Below are 16630 nucleotides of genomic sequence, written 5' to 3'. Positions count from 1 at the left end.
AAGAAAAAGGCCATTACCGTTACAGAGCTGAAAACAGCGTGAAATTTAGAACGTTGACTCCTCAGACCGAATACTGTACTGTACTCTACTCTACTCTACTATACTGTACTGTACTTTGCTATACTGCACCGTACTGTATGCTACTGTACTGCACCGTACTGAATGCTTCTGTACTGTATTATACTCTACTGTAGTTTTCTATACTGCACCGTACTGTATACTACTGTACTATACTGTTCTGCACCATACTGTATGCTACTGTCCTGTACTTTACTATACTCTACTGTACTTTCCTATACTGCACTGTACTGTATGCTACTGTACTGTACTGTACTGTACTCTACTCTACTGTACTGTACAACTATAGAACTGAAACATGTAGAGCATACTGAGGTCATGTACAATACACTCGCCTCCAAAAGAGTTGTCGCCTATCCATCTGTTTGGAATAACAGCTAATAACCTGACTTTCAATTAATCACTTGGCTTCAGAAGTCACTCATATGAAAGCTACAACCCTCTCGAATGAAAATGTATGTACAAAAATAAATGTCATGCACCAAAGAAAGATTGACCCTTTATTGAACACAGACAGGGCAGATTTTCACAAGACAAAAGTGTTGTCGCTTATCGAACATAATGTGAAAATGAGCAGATAAGTCACTTCAAAACACTTCAAATACGCAGATTGGGTGTCATACTTAATCACTGAATCACTCTCACCTCTCCAGAAAATCAACGTTGACCTTAGGTGTATGTTTAGGGTCATTGTAATCGTGGAAAGCAACACAATGAAAATCAATGGAGTTCAATGAGAGATGGTGACATATTCGCTATTCGTAGAGCAATACATGTTTAACTTCATGATTTAATCAATGATAAAAGCCCTCAAACACCTGCAGCATGCATGCAGTTCCTCATAAGAGCTGTATCTGTGCCATGTTTCACTTTATGCAGCATTTATCTTTTTTCATATTCTTCATCTCCAACACCATATAGTTTTCATGCTATCAGTTCTAAAATGGTTGATCTTGGGATCTTGACTTCAGAGTATGAGTCCCATTAGCCTTCATTTTTGTCAGAATTAGGCCTGACATACTCTTGGCTGGCTTTTTTGAGACAGGACAGTGGGAGAGACTTCTTTGGTGTTAAAGGTGAAGAATTTGGAAACATTACATGTTGCCTAAAGTCAAACATGGGAGGGATACAGCTCTTATGTGGAGCTGCATGCATGCTGCTGGTGTGTGAGGGCTTTTATCATTGATTACATCATGAAGTTAAAAATGTATTGCTCTACGAATAGCAAATATGTCACCATCTCTCATTGAACTCCATTGATTTTCATTGCGTTGCTTTCCATGATTACAGTGACTCTAAACATACACCTAAGGCCAAAGTTGATTTTCTGGAGAGGTGTGAGTGAATCAGTGATTAAGTATGACACCCGATCTGCGTATTTGAAGTGTTTTGAAGTGACTTATCTGCTCATTTTCACATTATGTTCGATAGGCGACAAAACTTTTGTCTTGTCAAAACCTGCCCTGTCTGTGTTCATTAAAGGGTCAATCTTTCTTTGGTGAATGAAATTTATTTTTGTACATTCATTTTCATTCAAGGGGGTTGTAGCTTTCATATGAGTGACTTCTGAAGCCAAGTGATTAATTGAAAGTCAGGTTATTAGCTGTTATTCCAAACAGATGGATAGGCGACAACTCTTCTGGAGGCGAGTGTAGAAAGCAAAAAAGTGTAGTGAGTTACGTTACTGTTGTCACTCAAAATCTTGAAGGTTAACAAAAGTCATGTGGCATTTTGTTTGGGAGGGGGGGAGATGGTAGACTTTCCTTCCTCACAGACTATTTGTGTGCCTTGCATATCAAGAAAATTACTACTGGTAATGATTTACTTTTATAGTATAAACCATATGATAATTGTTGTTTAATATAGATATAACATATTTCTCCTGTGGGTAAGACCTACGGTACATGTTGTCCATCAGCTGTCATTTTTGAAGTAGCAATTGAAGTACTCAATGATTACTGAGCTAACTGTAATGCAACTTGTGACACAATTACTAGGTGAGGACTTGGTTGCAAATTCAGGAAAAAAACAACTGACCTCTGCCTACTTACTCAACACCTACTTAGAAAACATTTCCATTTAATTTGAACTGAAGACATACTGTAGCCTACATTTATATTGAGTAATCTGTAATGCCATTCTACAAGTAAAGACGGCTGAAATGCACATATGGAGAGATCCTGTCTTTTACCCTCTCTCATACAAATCAAAAATATCTGTTATGGGAAATAGAGGATGGAGAACCTGCTACCTTGGATATCATCTTGCACTGTCACTTCCCGATTCAGATGCTGCTGAGCAAGCATTAGCAGCAGTCGTCTATTCTCACCTAGTTTTAGTGTGGGAAATGTTAATTTGAATTCAGGCCAAGAATCTTCTCAAATTGTTCACAATGGTACATTTGCTGTCAAGTATGTAAGCACAGACTTATACTTTCACAATAATCGATTTGGTAATACTATGCAATGCGGGGCATGGAAAATTAAATTCAATGCAGCAAGTTCCACAATCGATGCAGCATTTTTTTGTTAAAGTTTCAATTACTTCCGTGGATATTTCAGGAACGTATGAATGTTTAATTAAATAAAAGCACTTCAAAGCATTGAAATACAGAATACAGAAAACAGACAATAAAAAGTTGCTCAGTATCTGACTACTTGTATTGCCTCATCATGACTGATGAAACATTTGCTTTGTTTTCAGTAGAAATGTAATGCATTGCAATGCATTGTAGAATTGAATCGAATCGCTACCTCCCAAATCGTAATCGAATCGTGAGGGCAGTGCCAATGCACACCACTACTATGTACATTTTTGTACTTTTCATCAATCTGGTCAAGCAGACTACCACTGCCCTTTCATCTCTGCTGAGTTCGGGACTATATTAACATTGTCAGCAAAGTATAATGTCATGTAATAACAATGTAATGCATTACACAATATGACATAGTAGAAAGTTTTTTTTTCGGAGGCCTCCTAGGCTAGAATTACAGCATATACCCTAAGGAAACACCATGCAAAGTGCTTTTGTCTGTTCCGTAATGGTAAAAACCCTTAAAGATGGCCTCTCAACGTCATTTGATTATTATTGCTGTGTTCCCCATTGTTATTGAATGTGTTACGCGTTGGTCCTGTTTTAAAAAAACGTTCTGGTTGCTTTGTTTCAAGCCGTTTTTGAAAGCCAGCAAGGTGGCTTGTGGAGAAACGAGAGGGTGTTCCGTGTTTCTCGTGGAAATGCGTCTCTGATTGGCTCACTCTTCCAGCTCTCGTGGAAATGCGTCTCTGATTGGCTCAGTCCTCCTGTTCTTGGAGCGAATGTAATGGGAAACAGAGTCGCCACTTCCCCGGGTGGTACTGCACTATAGGGGCGCCAACGGAGGCGTGCATACTCCATTCAGGGCTGTGCTCTTTCGACAGCGACCCCTAGGCGAGCTGCAGGCACGGAGCAACCAGAGTGGACCTGCTCTATGGATGAGGCTTTGTGCTGTGTGTGTGTACCTGAGAGTAGCAACCAGCTGATAGCTAAGCTAAGCTAGATTTCGGGCCACCAGACGTTGCTTGTATTGAAAACAAGCAGAAAAAAATTGCTCGACATGTTTTTAGAAAAATGGGTCGACATAAACCTTTGTGGCCAACGCCTTCTTTCGACGTGACGAAACACAGAAAGGCTTTCGTGATTCGCTCGTTTCTCTGCATTATTTATGTCAATTGGGAAACACCGGGAAACACAGCCAGGCGAGGTGACGCCCCGCTATGAGAGCCTTGCAAGTGACCGTCCGATCTTCAAAAGGAGTGAGTAAAACTGTGTTTTATCGGAAGTTGGCCTTTAACAGACTCCACTATTGTATGACTATCTGACATGGGCTGCCATTTTGAAAGAAACAGTGATGCTATACTGTATATCAAGTATAGAATGAGATACAAGGAAGCTTCTGGTTATTTCCAAAGTTCCAAATTAGAATTCTGCATCATGAAAAATTACTGATTTGACACCGATATCACCTATATCAGATAAATCATACAAGTGACAGCGGCCATCTTGAAAATGGCAGCCATCTTAAATATTCATGACAACTTTTCAATTATCCATATTACATTTACCAAGTGGTATGAATGGTAAATATGTATAAAATATATTATATCCAAGAAAACTGTTGTTGCTGGTGGCCATTTTGAAAAATGGCTGCCATGGCCACCATGTTGAAAATTCACGATGGCTCCATATCCAGTTCTTTTTGGAATGCCTTTGGCTATATGTGTACCAATTTTCATGCTTGTATCACAAACTGAACGATTCCTTTATATTTTGGAGCTAAGCTATTAGACTACTAGAACTATTCATACAAAGCCTACCCATCTGGGGCCTCATGTACAAAGAAGTGCGTGGATTTCCTACCAAGAAAGTGCGGACGCGAAAATCTTGGAAGTTACTTACGGACAAAAAAATCTGGATGTATTAATAAGTGCGTAACCAGGTTTTGACGTGAAATCTTGCGCACATGCACGAGCACACACGGGCCCAAGTCTCCGCCTTGCCTCCTCCCTTAAATATTCTATATGAATATTCTAATTAGTATGAACAGACCCATTCATGTGCATTCATTGGTTGAAAGAATTGGAAAGGGAACGCGGGAAGGGGAACGCGGGAAATATATTTCATGCGAGGTGAAGGCGCTGTTTCGGAGGTAGCCAATTTAAAAGGAAAAAGGCTGCGCGCCTTACAAAATTACTTTGGCGTGTATAAAATCAGGCATCGGTAGCCTAATACTTAATGTGAGGACTGCAGAAAAATCTGTCATGTTATACAATGGTTTCCCAACAATTGATATTTACAAGGCATCAAAACACATTGCGATGAGGCAGTCGCCAAGGCTTCAGAGAAATAAACATTTATGTCGGGTAGGCCTATAAATATGAAAGATGACACATGTAGGCTACGCCACATGTAGGCCTATGAATAACTTGCAGCCAATACTCAGTTAGCCTATAAAATCACCTGTTAATGGATGGACTAATTTTACAGTAGGCCTAGTGTTATTAAAAGAGAAAGACAGGCACTGCGGTGAGGACGTTCCCAACAAATGCGAGAAGACACGCAGATCCAGAAAATATTCAATGTTTAATAGCTGCTTAATACTTGAAATAATACTGCTGATGGGCATCCAATTTCGTTGTAATTCCAGGATAGTTCCATGAGTCCGTTTCATTTTAACCAGCTGCCTCAACAATAATATGATTGAGGTGGTTTTCTTCATTTTTTAAATCACGCGCCTCAACATTAAAATCCACGTTTAACTGGCTGCATCTCTGCAATATTTCCGACCGCGTGCAACACATGTAGTTGCGCTGCATGCCTCTGAGTGCCGCCAAAAAGACGCAATGCACCACTTACGACAACTTCCACGCTTACGGAAACTTCCACAGCAGCCCTGAAATTCGCGTGGAGATCCGCAGTTTTCCACGTCTAGTCTGTTTTAGTACATCTGACCGTGGCCGTGGAAAACAACTTAAGTAGCTTTTTTGTCCGTAAGTGAGCTTCGTACATGAGGCCCCTGATGATGAATTACTGGAGTATATGCTGTCTGTGGATAGCTGGTACATGCATGAAGTAAGTTAGGGTCAATTAATCTGATGTTGAACATAATTTGAAGAACATGCCCGCAGACATGGCAGCACAAGAACGTAGGCTATTGCTTTCAAAAAACAAAGTAGCCTTATGAAAAGGGACTGGAGGCTTGGAGACATTGAAAATGGACTAGCTCTTAAACGCATTTGCTCCTTAGACATACTTCTTCTGTAACTTTTCGGCTACTCCTACGAGCCATGCGTGCGGTGCACCTCCTTTTTCATTACCTTGCTTTCAGTGATCACTGGCCTACTTGTTTTGAGAGAAGGCTCACAACTATAGTCGCAGATTGCATGTTGCAAGACTGTTCAACTTGTATGTAATAGTCATTTCCCCCCCTGTCATTAGGCCTACGTTTAAATTACAACGTGATGAATGAAGTGGGTGACATGAGAATGGGACTCGCTAGCTAGTTCTAAGCTAATATTACTCAAGTGCCATTATAAACTACCCTTCAAGATTTCATTACCGTTATATATTGATATTCGCCACACTTATTGATCAGCAGTTTTTTCATGGGTTATGTTTCAGTGAAAATCAAGGTTTCTTTATTGACACTTACCACGGAGATTCTTTAAGTATATGAGTACAAGAGTACAACCAGACAGAGAGGAAAAAAGTCCCCAACACGAATGCTCCAGACAGCGCGTGAATGCTTCAGACAGTGGAACCCGAGGACGTTTATGCCTTGTTGTCACGGAGACGCGCAATTTCGCTGTAGTTGTCCTGAGTAAATGCCTGTTCAAAAATGAGACGCTTTAAAACGATATTTTCGCTAAATGTGCGCGAAACAAAGGTGGAAACAAATCAAATACTACTTTCCGGGTTTTTATAATGCTATACTCAAAAAATGGGCTTGTATCTTTGATGGTAACTATTGAATTGACATTTTTGGGGTCCGGCCTTAGGCTGAATTCGAAACGGGAGGCAGTGACTCGATGACTCTCCTCCTACATAAACAGGTCACTGATCAGATAGGTGAAGTTAGCTGATGAGGCAGCCGTTCCGAACGGCACTAACGAGTGCGCCGCCTTGCGCATTTGATGTTCCGGCGATTCTATGGCGGGAGTTACGTTCATCACGTTAGCGCATAGCTTACGCATGCTATTTGAACGGTGAATGATCGTCAGACGGCGGAATCGTAAAATAGGCTATAAATAGATCTAGCGACCGCATATTTAGATACTACAATGTTGATTTATGCATTCGATTTTCAATATCTACATACATAAGTATCAGAATAAAGAGTATGATAAGGTAGTAGTTTGGGTAGTAGCCATGTTTGTTTTTCAGGTTTCCGGTTGAGAGGGAGGTGGCGCACAGCATGTTGGGTACCAAGGCAGCGAAGTCAGCATCTGATGTATCCTCGAAATATCCTCGTTACGCCCACAAATGCAGTCAACTGCCGAGGGAGGAAATAAAGCAATTTTTCGTTTCGATTCACACTTCATGACTCGATGTCCAGTTAGCTCACTGGAAGGACAGCTGCCTTCCCTGTTTCGAATCGGGCCTAAGTGTGTTCATATGAAACCAGGCCAACCAGCAGGCAAAACATTTTGCCGTCCAGCAGTTGGCGCTGGTTTTCCAGGCTATTCATATACAGTATGTCTCATGTTGAAGGCAATACAATACTGCTGATGAGGAAAACACATAGAGATAGAAAATAACCATACCACGGTTCTTTCCCAAAATACTCATAACATGTCCAGATGTGTTTTACATAACTTGTGCAAGATCATGCTGCTTGAATGTTGCTTTTAAAGCATTGCCATTCTTTGTCATTGGTTATTTAAACTGATAGAGGTGAAATGCCCACACTCATCTCCATGGCGATGATCGCAACAAGTTCATTGTGATTTGGGCTTTTTAGGCTATAGTATGCATAATCGAAAATCAAATAACTTTCGTTTGTGCTCATCCAGTAGTGCAATTATCATACTGGACAACATAGTGGACAAAATAGTATTTAGTATTTTTAGAATTGGGACTCTACGCATCATCCCTCACTTAGCTTGCTTAGGTGCTTCACAGTGGGACAGACATCACTGGAAAGGAGTTGGAAACGTTGGTTGGGTGTGTGCACAAAATAAAGTCTTGAAAACTAAGCTGCAGTGTGCTCCAGCTTCTCCTTTCTAGTATTTAGTATTTAACATTATTTAACCCAACTAGACCACACTTTGAGTGATACAACCTAATATACAGAATACAATAATATTCAATATTACTGCTAATATTACTAATGTTACTATAGCCTAGTAAGCCTACTAATATTACTGCTTCACACCGAGACCATACATTTAGATATTTTGCGTTAGAGGGATTTGTGTACAGGCAGTGGTGTAGTCTACTTTTTTATCGTGGGTATACTGTATATTTGAGCATTTTTTGAAGTCGGTATACTGTATATATTTGTGCTATTCAAAACAATGGATCAATCCATTTTAAGTGGGTATACTGAAATCCCTGAAATTTAGAAGTGGGTATACTCCGTATACCCGCGTTCTACGTAGACTACACCCCTGTGTACAGGACTGTTGGTGATTAAAAGTAAACTTAAAAGCAAACCAAACGCAAAGAAGAAATGCATGTGTAATAACAAGTAAAATATGTATTTGGTATAGATGCAATAACTCACAACAAGTAGGCTAACACCACCGCACTATAACAGAAGAATATGACCTTCAGGCTTCATCATTTCTATTCCATTCAATTGTATTTTATTGTATTCTATCCAACTCTATTCTGTACTATTCTATTCTATCCAATGCTATTCTATGTTAATTAAGCAAAATCGTATGGCTATTTTTTTTTTTAATTGATTTGATCATTAATCAGGATGAAGAAACATTGTCTTTCATGTCTATGGTATATTGCCATGTCTATAAGTTTAATATCAAATCCAAATCCTGTGTGTACATGTGCATGTCTGACTTTTTAAATACTGAAGGTATTAAAAATGATGTCCTACATACAGTATGATGTAATATATTAGCAGACAATATGTTACACAATTTTAACAAAAATTAAGACAGATTCCTTTAATTCGGCAAAAGAAAGTGAAAGCAAACAAACAAACAACAACAACAAAAACACCAAGATGTCTGATGAAGGTAAGTGAGCAGAACAGAATTTCCCCTGCCCATATGGTTCCCTGGACAGGATTTGTACAGGAAGGTGTTACGTCCTGCTGGGCATCGCTGCCTGTCGCACCTCCTCCGGTGCCCATGGGTCAGCTGCAGGGTCATCAGTCGGGAACCACCTTTCACTAATGTTTCGCCCCTTTAATCCCTAAACGTTTCGTGGTGGCGGGGCAGTGACAGGGACGTCTCCCTGTCAGCGGTTCAAGAAAACAACGTTTCTTTCCCCACACACTCTTTGATGCATGTTTATAAGAAATTATGGCTGTGAACTGGGACATGTTGGGTAGGTCTACCATTTGAAAGCTTAAACTCTCTTCTTTCCGGTGCTATGCATGATATTCAGTTGCCATGTACATTTCGACAACAATGACACATAGAAGCAGAGTTATGCTTTTAAATCCTGACAATGTTTCATAGAAAATGCATTGAATTTCATTTGTTTTGGTTTCCTTTTCCAAGTTGAATGTGTACCAATGAAGATTTGTAAGCATATGCCTATGCTCTAGTCCAGTGGTTCTCAAACTGTTTGTGAAGTACCACCTGAATATTGAGCTCTCTGAGTACCACCTTGACAACCAACATTAGAATATCACAGTAAAGGCCTTCCATATTCACTTTTGCCAGTCAATACAAGAGAGGTTCATAATGGCATCATTAGCTACGGTCACATTCAGTGCAAGTTTGTTTTTAAATGTCTTGCTTGCCTAGTAGGCCTATTATTCTGCATTATTCTGTTTTCAGATTCATACAGTACAATTCAATATTACAAAATGTGAGACCAAAGAGACATTTTCAACTGCACCAAATTGATCAGCCAAAAAATTATTCCAAGTACCACCACAGATGTCTCAAGTACCACCAGTTGTATGCGTACCACAGTTTGAGCACCACTGCTCTAGTCCATGTGATAAATATATAGGCCTAGATTTGTTTTGATAGGCTAAAAGGAGATTAATGGTTTATGCTTAATTCCTGAGCCTTCATTTCAATCCTCCTGTAAATTTAGCTAATTTCGAAGGCCAAAATATTCACTGGCATGTGCTAATTGCTGTAGAGTATTGAGTATTGAGAGTATGGATTCTGTAGAGTAGCCAGTGAGTAGCCACTAAGCATTGTTACTACCAATAAATATTTCAAGAAGACGCTTTTGCACATGTAACAGGGCACACCTGCGATGCGCGTCTGCACCCGTTTGATTGGCAGCGGAGGTGGGCGTTAGTCTACTATATACCTGGTCATGGCGCTGTTTCCTGGCTGACGTCTTCCGCTCAAAGCCAGTCCATACTGTTTGGCGTGGGCTCGGGCTGTGTTCTCTGGAGGCCACGCAAACGTGATCGCCTAACCTTAACCAAGCATTCCTAATCAATGTTGGTATTGCGCTGATAAGCTGGAAGAAGCGCTCCGTGTTTCAGACCGTGTTGGGTAAGCCTACCCGTGGTCGTGGATCGCAACATGATCTCCAAAAATTCCGTGCTCCTGGACACGGATGTTAAGGGCAAAAAATCCGTGTCCAGGAGCACGGATTTTGCCAAAATTCCGTGCTCCTGGACACGGAATTGTTTTCCGTGATGGACACAGAGAAGTGCTCTCTCTATAGGCTACTCCCTTAGCTCTATGTTTCCACAGTCTTGTGTTTTCTCAGGATTTTTCTAATTTCAAATATTTTTTCTCAAAAAAAACATTTCCTGCTGACAGGTTAGGGTTAGGGATTGTTTTGGTCTGGGCACAGCTAGTTTTCTTTCATTCATTATATGAATTTGATAGCCTAGCAACCAACTGGAAAAAGTATTTCTCAAAAATATGTCTTTAATGACAGGTTAAGGTTAGGGAATGTTTTGGTCAGGGCACAACTTAAATTGCTATAGCATTATTTTGTTTATGATTAGCATTTGGTATGTATTTTCTAATGATAGAGTTACACAGTGCTGTGGTAATAGCCTATAGAAAGCACTTCCGTGTGCCCATCACGGAAAACAATTCCGTGTCCAGGAGCATGGAAAACAATTCCGTGTCCAGGAGCACGGAATTTTGGCAAAATCCGTGCTCCTGGACACGGATTTTGTGTCCTTAACATCCGTGTCCAGGAGCACAGAATTTTTGGATATCAGGTTGGATCACCGTGACGCATGACGTGTGACGTGGTGGCTCTCCAAGGCTGGTGCGTGCCAGTTGCGCGTGCATCCTAAAGCTGGGCTTACACTGTGCGACTTTAGCCCCGATTTTGCCCCGATTTGGCACTCGCACGACTTTTTGAGAGTCGGGCCGATTTCTTGCTCAATCGCAGGTCAATCGTGAGTCTCGCATCGTGCAGTGTACATGGGGTAACAACAAGCGATTTGGCCTCACGATCGTGCAATCGCAGGGTCGCAAGAAAATCAAAACGGTTTGAAATTCTGGTCGTGGTCGTGCGTAAATCGCACAGTTAAAGCAGTGCTAGGACCCGATTTGACACTTCACATGCACAAATTAATAGGGCCATGCGATTCGCTGTTGAGCGCGACCTCATCTCCACCTCAGGTGCGCATGTTCCCTCCTCTGCAGACCAGGGAAACATGCCTGTCGCGTCGTACGGTGGAAGCATTTCGCTCGCATCCGACTGTCGGCTCGTGTAGCGTGAGGACGTGAGTCTTGAGTTGTGAACTTTTAAACAGTGAAATTCCATCGTGCAGTGTGAGCAGAAGCTTAAGACCCACGAGTGAAAATATCGCACAGTGTATGCCCGGCTTAAGTTGGTGTGCTGGTGGTCTCCAGGAAGAGGACATCTCGGCGTGTGCCCGGGCCCAGCCGCTCAGCCGCTGTTTGGCGAGAAGTTTTTGTTTAGTTTCCTTTTTGATTCTTTGACCTTCTGTGTTGTTGCCTGTGTGATTTTCTTTTAAGTTTGTCCCGCTGCAGTGCCATAGTACAATCACCTGGTTTGGGGTTGCTCTGCTCCCCTGCATGGCAGCTGATTTGTCTACGTGTCTGTCTGCCCGCTTTGGCCGCGTTACTTGCGGGTGAGGTGTTTGGTGGCTGTGCCCACCGCGAAACCTCCCTTAAGGACCTCTCTCTGTTGCCCATTCTCCGGCGGCTCTGAGCGTGCAATGAATGTGTGGCTGTGTGTATATGTGAACAAATAAGTGTTTTAATTATCGTTTGCACAAGAGAATGAACTATCATTGTTGTAAATGATAAACATCACTGTGTTTTGGGATCCTCGTGATTATTGTACAACAAGCTTCTGTTGCCTTTCGGGATTATTTCCTACGGACTTACCCACCGTAGGTGGCGTAGTCAAGGTATTGGTAATTAATTATCTAAGTGTAAACTTTAACATCTAAATGTCCACTCTGCTACACACACCTCTGTGGTTGAGCAGGTGTGTAGGACATTATCCTAGTGGGGTTACCATTCAAGTGTAAAGAAAAAGGTTGGATGACAGAAACGTTGTATTAAAGTTTGTTGGTGGAATGGACAGTGTGCAGGATTTCTTTACGCTTGACTACCAATAAATGTAAATTTGGAGATATAGTTTACGTATTGTATTATTTGTAAAGAATAATTTATCCCTCTGTTCTTGTCTAGTCAAGCCAGACTGTTGAGGCAGAAATGAACTACTATTGCCGCCCAGACATTGCAAACCTTTTTAAACCACCATCTGAAGCAAGACACTCCAAACCCAATAGTGAAGGTCTATGTGCCTAACATTAGAATAGGTGTCTGTCTCCCCCCCCCCCCCCCCCCCCCCCCCCCCCCCCCCCCCCCCTTGTGTGTGTCCAAGGAGCTGATTGGACTGAAGAGTGCAGATAAGGCCAATTTATCACCAGCTGCTAGGGGCTCTCTTCTCTCAATTGTCAGGTTTTCTGCCAGCTAACATGACCAATTCATAGAGTCATTTTAAATAAACAATTGAATGTGAAGTCACTGCATGTACGGTGGGTTTTTTGGTACCTTAAAGAGAGTTTTTTTGTTTGTTTTTTAATCGTGCACCTTTTCTGCTAGGCCACAACATTAGAAGACATAAGTTACCTAAATTTAATGGCAGTTCTCCGCTAATTACCGGTATGTGGGGCCAGTCTGAACCAAAAAATGCCCGGGCCGTTTTGTTCTCCCAGACCAGCCCTGGTGTTGTTGGTTTACTAGGCTAGTTCTGTAAGTCAGATTACCGTGGAAATACTGTTCAAATAAGTATTGGAATATAATACTAGATGCAATCGTAGAATTCAAGTGCAATTACAAAAACAGTTTGATGAGAGAATAAATTCCAAGCAGAAATTGACCCAAAACCATTAAAGAAGATTAAGTATGATTTATTCAACCGAAATCACATGATTACATTGATACAGCAAATTATAAGGGAGAGTAATAGGAGATGGCAATCTTTACAAGCAAGCCTGAAGTTCTCTGTGCCTACATATGTGCACAAAGTTACAGCACAAGGACTGTTTCTCCCAGATCTAATAGGGAAAGGATATTGTAAAATCATACACAAGTTATACAATATTTTATATGAATTCTAAAATGAAAACAGATATACATTTATTTTTGCTAACTTTACTCCTGAGAGTGGCTCCTTTTCGTGTTTTCTCATAGAGACGTATTAGGTGAAACTAGCATGATTTAAGTAACAATTATGGCATTTACAAATAATGTGTATGATACCATTACTTTCTTTGTATGCTTCAATTTTTACTTTATTCATACTAGTTTCAGCTAATAATAATGTATGAGAAAAGACCAAAAGGGGTAACCTTCAGGAGTAAATCATACACTGCACTGCATACATTTTTTATATCAATAATTATTATATTTCTTATAAGTTCTAAGTACCTTTTTTCCCATATGGGATCCTCAACAGTGAAGACAAACCTAACCAGATTATAAAATTCAAACATAATCAGTTAGTTACCGTAATACACATTATGATTATATAACCCATATCCATACACAACAACTTGCAAATCAGAAGTATCTAAACATCACACCTTTAGAAAAAGAACCAACAAAATAAAATGCAAGTAATAACTACTGTAAATCTGAGAAATTAATAAGAGAATGAGCATAACAGTGTGATGCAACTATGTCTCTAGAGAATAGAAAAAAATCTTAAAATCGAAGCCGTCACACTTTTGACATTTTGTAGTTCACTGATTCTTGAAAGTTTGGCAAAAACATGTCCAAGCAGTAAAATGCTAATTCTGTTGAAAATCAACTCAATTTTCACGAACAAAATGAATCCAGGTAATGGCCAAGGGGTCTGTTACACAAATACACAGTTGTTTGAAATATTTAAGTGTAATTTTATTACTTTTCATGGCTATAAACCTGTCCACACCCTGTAAAAACGCCTGTCCCAAGGACTGGCATCATCATTTCAATTGACTTAAAATACAAAAATCACTAACAGAATTGAACTATATCACCATGATTTGGAAGACCATATTAAAGTGGTTCTACAGATGTGCACATAGTGCATGTAAAGCAATATTTACTATTATTTTCTGATTGCTCAAAATGTGTCCAGGATATTGGTCACCACCGTCAGATTTTTTCTAAAAGACAATAAAATCAGGTATGCACAAGGTCATTTTCATTACTGAGGACCCCTTTTCAAACCTTTAGCTCTACTGCATACTTCTCCATCACTGAAGCTCCTGTAAGTTTACTATTTTGTCCTCAATTTGTTAATTTGTTTGGACACTGGTACTGTCCCAACCATAAACTGTCAACACCGTCGGGGGTTTTAATAGTATTATATTACATTAATGTTAATTAATATATACTTTTTCAGAAGAGTTATGAAGCACCCAAGAAACAGAGCGAAAATGAAATGGCTAATGTGAACAAACAATGCATAATATGTAAAAGTGTGTTTTTTTTGTCTCACACCGTCACCACCGTCAGATTTTGTTCCGCTCCTCATCTTGTTCCTTATTTTACTAAATTGTGGTGGTTAATGAAACATTACTAGGCATGTTAGTAATAAATGTGATCCAAAATGATACTCTAGCCACCACTGAGGTGCATTTGAAGGTTTTTTTGTCAGAAAACCTGACGGTGGTGACATCTGATGGAGTTCACCAAAAAACACGTTTTACATGTTTTATGCCTATGTAGCAAAGTGGGCTTTGACGTTCCTTTTTCATTTGCGGTGCGTGCGTCATCACGTCACACCGACCTATCAGCTGATCTCACAGCTGATTTCATTCCAGCTGAGACGCCGGCTTTTCGCAAGCTAGGAGGAATAGCTGTCGGTCAACGTGCTTTCCTTTGTCCATCCAAACGTGCATTCTGGTCTACTCTTTGCACTCCGATCTGTTGCCAAATTCAACTTGGCGTGACACGCTCTCCGCCTCGTACAAGTGTATCTACCAGTGCCATCAGCTGTTTGTTGGCTACCCTGTTCATCTACCAAAGCTCCGAGAGCTCTCTCCTTCTGGCTCAGGTAGGCCACCCAAATGACGCCACACGTTCGCTAAAGTTTTGATTTGTTTGACTCGGGTCTAACCGATTATGTATTTTGTTGTAGCGTGGGTTTGAGTTTCCTCTGACTCGTCGGCCTTTATTGTCTTCGTCCTCTCCTCCTCTGCTGTTGTGGAACGTGAGTATACCGCTTCAACTTTTCATCACGTTGTAAAATTGGTACAATAGCCCAGTTACATCGCATTATCCTCTGTATTTGTAGGCGCCTGGGTGTAGCTGCAGACTCCCGGTTCGCTCTGAATTGCTGCTGTTTTGTCCCCCCTCAATACGTGCTTCGGACTGACGCGTCGTAGTGTCCGGTCATCCGAGGGCTATCACTCCGAAAGCATTCAGCAGCCCAGCATAAGTTAACTTGCGCAGGTGGCGCATGTGGCCGAGTTCAGTGTGTGCGTGAATGTAGTCTGTGTGAGTGAGTGTCCTGTTATGTCGTGGTGAGAGCATGATTAATTTGTTTATTTTGTACATTTTCTTTGAGGGATGTTTCTTTCTTTTGTTTGATTATTTTCTTTTGACTTGAGTTGAGAACTTCAATTTGAATTATTTTGTTTTTGTTTCTATAACTACTGAATGTGCACGGCTTGTAGCCTAAACCAATGCCCCTGGCCTGAGTGTCGTTACTAATTCTCATCAGTCCTGCTCTCGCCTGTAGCAACCTCTTTCTGTGGCGAGTTAGATTTTGCTGGTGGGCCCTGCAATTCAGTTTATTTCATTTTGTTTGTCTTTATTTGCTGGGCAAGTGGCAGGCCCTTGATTACCCCCTTTATTTACCCTTTTCTTTTCTGTTAACAGGTGCAGGTAATCCCAGAGGGAGGTCCTCTTCCCCCCTGGTGGTGGGTCCGGTCACGTGGTGTGCAGTGAATTGCAGTGCAGTGCAGTGTTACCTGTGTGTGAGTGCAATAATTCACCTTCACTTAGTGTGTGCATGGGCACGAGTGTTTGTGTGTACTTATCCAAGACCTATACCAGGGGCTTAGTATAATTCCCCCCTCTTGGGTGCACCTGCCCTGTATTTGAGAACCCTCCCTTTTGTACCGATTTGTGTGAGTGTGTATGTGAGTGTGAGTGTGTGTGTGTATTGTGGTGGGAAATATTTTAAACTGTCCGGATTTTTATATTTATATGTGGAATTGTTAATAAAGAGATTATTTTGTTACGGAATCCACGTTTCCTCGTTAATGCAACAGAACTTGTGTGGGGGTCAAATCTAAGGTTTTCATACAGTCCCTGGGCTGTAGTTCCCATTCTTATCCCAGGGTGGCGTAGTCTATTTAGTAAGAAAAACTGTGAAATTTAGAGTTTAAAACTCTCCTGTCCTTACCACTTGGTG

Source organism: Engraulis encrasicolus, unplaced genomic scaffold, assembly GCF_034702125.1.
Source record: "Engraulis encrasicolus isolate BLACKSEA-1 unplaced genomic scaffold, IST_EnEncr_1.0 scaffold_135_np1212, whole genome shotgun sequence".
Classification (NCBI taxonomy): Eukaryota; Metazoa; Chordata; class Actinopteri; order Clupeiformes; family Engraulidae; genus Engraulis; species Engraulis encrasicolus.
The sequence above is the reverse complement of the archived record's forward strand: the minus strand, read 5'-3'. Positions refer to the sequence as shown.